The following is a 4,264-nucleotide window of genomic DNA, read 5'->3' as shown; positions in this document are numbered from 1 at the left end:
TCATCAGCTTTGTTCGAAGGGGTTAGAGCATGAATGAGCTGAATGAATACAGACTGCCTCTTGGAATTCTACAGGTAGGAAGCAGGCTGAAGGAGCTGCCTCTGTTGTCCTCCAGGAAAAGAAGATCACCATCCTCAAAGATCAGCACAATTCCTGAAAGGAGCACAGGACTCAGGACTGGCTCAAGGTTAAAGGAAAGGAATTGTAGGTCTCAAAGGGTGAGGCCATAGACGCCTAGGTTTCAAAGAGTTAGCTCTTCACCAACTTGATTCCAGAGTATGATGTCCCATTGAGGCGTGCCAGGGTCATAGAGAGACCATTACATCTGAAAGACCAGGACTGCCAGGCCCCAAAGGTAGCACCACAGGGCCTTCCTAGGCAGAGTATATCGTGGCCCTTCAGAAGGATTAGGGGAAGGAAGCCATGGAAAGCCCAAGGAGCAGAGTTCCTATCCGGAGGGCCTGACAGCCAGAGCTGAACCCCAAGCCGAGAGCTCTCCACCATGAATTCAGAGGGCAGGACCATGACCCAGAAAGATCCAGTTACACAGCATTATTCTCAAACCATGATAATTAATCTAAATTATCATATTCTGCGGAATTATGGATTTGCTTTGTATCTAGTGTCCTGGCTTTTCACCCAATTTCTCCTATTTGAAATGGAACTGTCTAGCTCGTGCCTATTTTACTGTGGAAATAGACAACTTAGACTCTAAATTTAACAAGTTCACCCAAAAGAGGAATTTTACCCCCAGATAGAGTATGATTTAAATGACTCAGAAGATTAGATTTTGGACTAAGGATTGATTTAAGGCTTTGGGGATGATGTGTTCGGTGTCAATGTTACATGTAACAAGGATATGAATTTCAGGGGCCAGGAGCCAAAGAGCGGAATGATATGGACTGAGTCCCCACAAAGTATGTGTTATTAATCCTAACCTCTTTGCTTGCAGTTCTAATCCACTTAATGAAGGAGTGGTCATTGTTAATGATTCATGCAGGGTATAATTTGAGGCCATCTCTTATGAGATATAAATGAGCATTTTAAAAAGCAACAGAGGAGAAATGAGTTAAGAAAGACATGCAAACACAGAGAAAGCTCCAAAGACTCGGGAGGAAAAGAGATGAGAGTCTTCCACTGGAGCTGACACAGAAAGAAACTTCCCCGAGAGCCTTCATGTTGATTTGGACATCTGGCCTCCTACATTGTGATGAAATAAATGTCTGCTGAATGCCCCCAATAATTCAAATCTGGGGAACAAACTACAGCGTTTACAAAGAAGCTATTTCTTAAGAAGGCAATGTGACACAAAAATTGTCTCTGACACCTGCATGTTTACTTTCGGACCCATCACAGCCACTACGCCACATCATTTGAATACACTCACTGTAAAATTGTGACTTGCAAACTGACAGTTCATTCAAACATTTTTCCCATCGGATATCTGATATCAACTTTTGTCCCTGACCATCAAGTAAAATCAGTCTCTCAATCTTGTCGGAAGTTATAAAAATCTGACAAAATAAATTGATGGCTAAGTGAAAATGCAAATTTTGCACAACATGTGGGATTTCATGAAGTCAACAAAAGTGATTTTGGAAGAGTTCATTGTATGCACAGAAACTGACAATAAAAATTTTCACCATAGAGCAACTGAAGGAAAATGAAAGAAACTGAAGAAAATGACTAAAGATCAAGGGATTAAGAGAGAACATGGGAAAAATAATGATGAAGTAACCACTTTTTTCAAAGATCATATTTTCAATAATCATTCTGTTAAATATGAAGTAAAAACTTACTTCAAAAAATATCTGAAGTCTATTATTTCATAATAGCAATAAAAATATTAATCTTTCTGAGAGTTATCCTATTCCTATTGTAACCCAGTTACCCTATAGCAACCTGACTGAGCAAATAGCTCCTCAAAATACAGATTCCATTTTCAGTTTTCCCTTCTGAAGTGGAGTGAAGCATTGTCTACGACAGTGAAGTGAGAAAGGAAAATTACTGTCGTCCAAAAAGGCATATATTTTACCACCGATTCTCAGTATAGAAAAAAATAGAGGGAAGATATCACAATATTATGGTACAAAGTGAAGGGGGAAATATATATATTACTTAAGAATCATTTTTAGTGTGATAGTTTAAGAAATCTCTGAAAGCAAGTGTGGTAGTTACATGATTTCATGTCAATTTGATAAATAAGTGTAGGTTTAGAGTCTAGCCTGTCAATCAGGCCATAGCCCATTGTTGTCTCCTTTTAGGCATTGCCTTCTTATGAGGATTCTGGGAACTTCCTCTCTTTCTCCTTAGAGGTGAGCCACCCTGTCTCTCTGCGTCACCTTCCTGTTTACAAGCCACGTGTAGCCATGCTGAGACCTAAGTGAGCCATGCGGCCAAGACCTGCGCCAGTTCTGTGATGCATCCACAGCCATTGGATCCACAACACTTTCACCCACCGACCAGTGACCCTGCAGCATTCTGCATTATTTCATTTGGCCGTGTGAGTGTGAAGAGAGTTTTATAAACTAGTATACGACATATTGGCTAATACCAGACTTATGAACTCCATCTGGATTGAGCTGGGTTATTTTCTTAATATACAATTACTCTTTGATGTAAAGTTCTCTCTTATACATATGAATGTCTCTGAATTTGTTTCTCTAGTCAACCTGGCTTAATACAGCAAGCATATATATATATATTTCAATTCCATAGTAATAAATAATACAAATAACAGAAAACACAGTGTATAAAATTGTCTTCATAGCTAATAATAAGCAGATGGCATGGTGATTTTAAAAGAGCTTGTCATAATCTGGTGGAAAAGATATTTGAGGAAAAATGTTTTGAGAGGTAAATTAACAAATACACCCATGTAGTTCAGTTTATCCATCTGTAAAATTGGGACTGTAGCAAATATATGCGATAGGAAAAGGGCATGTTTAAAAAGTATTAGCAACTATTTGCCTTACTGTAGGAAAATCCAAAAATTGTAAAATAGGAAAAAGAAACTCTGGTCTTCATATATAGCTTAAACACAATTTTAACTGTACGAAGGGAAATAACAATTAAAATTAATTTGGTCATTTGAATGAAAGCTATTAATTATATGTTTTCTTCAGATGAGATAATGATTGAGGCATATTGGAGATCTTTTTTGATGTTCAGATTCTCTTTGCTTCCACCTGGCTGTAGGTTCAGACTCCAGAATCAACTCTTTCATCTGATAGAAGAAGACAGGCACAAGAAGGCACACAGGCTATATGCCCTCTTTACAAGCTCAGTCTGTGTTCAAGAATTCTCACTGTTTAAATTAAACCATGCATTTACATTGGCCCTAAGTACATTAATAAATGCAGAGCTGAATGCCTCCCTTGATTCCATAACTCACCCTGAGTCCTTGGAGATTTCTATAAAGGCCAGCCATCATAATTATTTATTTATTCCTAGAATATATTTGTATAATTTTACATAGCTTTTTAATGGATATCTGGTATATATTTTACTGATACATGGATGTAAAACCTTTTCATGAAATCTTTAATGTTTAGTTAGGTTAGGGAATAATATAGGCTTTAAGCATAAAACTGGATGTGACTTAGAGTCCTGTCATTTTTATAAATATGAAAATAAAGTCCAAATACCTGTAGCAGCAAGCTCATGATTTGCAACTGGTACTATGGTGTAAAGATCATGAAAAGTTTGGAAGTACAGCCCCTGAATTCATCCCACCTGATGTGAAACTTCTGCCTGTTAGGACTGTGAGGCTTTTGAAAAATGGATTAACCCCAAGAAGCATACTTATAGCGATAAATTAATTGATACATTTATGAAATTCAGTTTATCTATCTATACAATTGTGACAAAAGCTATCAGGTTTATTGCTACAAATTATAGAAAAAGATTGTTTTAAAAATTAGTGACTATTTTCCTTACTGAAAAAAAATCCAGAAATCCTAAATTTCATCCCTTTATATTCTTCAAACCAGAGTGAATATATATCTTTTAAAGTATCCTGCATTTTCTGAAAACATCTTCAATGAAAATCTCCTGTTCTTTGATATTACCACCCAAATGTCTCTAGTATATATCGAGGCATGAGTATTGGTTCATAATAAATGACTATCAACAGTCGACTTTCCGAATGATCCAGGAAATTTGACATTCAATAGACAACTCATTTGGAAAATGCAGTGGACTATGGTTCTAGATTATAGAGCCCTAGTGGTGCATTAGATTAAGCACTACGCTGCTAACCACA

The sequence above is a fragment of the Tenrec ecaudatus genome, chromosome 2, assembly GCF_050624435.1.
Source record: "Tenrec ecaudatus isolate mTenEca1 chromosome 2, mTenEca1.hap1, whole genome shotgun sequence".
NCBI classification, from domain to species: Eukaryota; Metazoa; Chordata; class Mammalia; order Afrosoricida; family Tenrecidae; genus Tenrec; species Tenrec ecaudatus.
Note: the sequence above shows the minus strand (reverse complement) of the source record.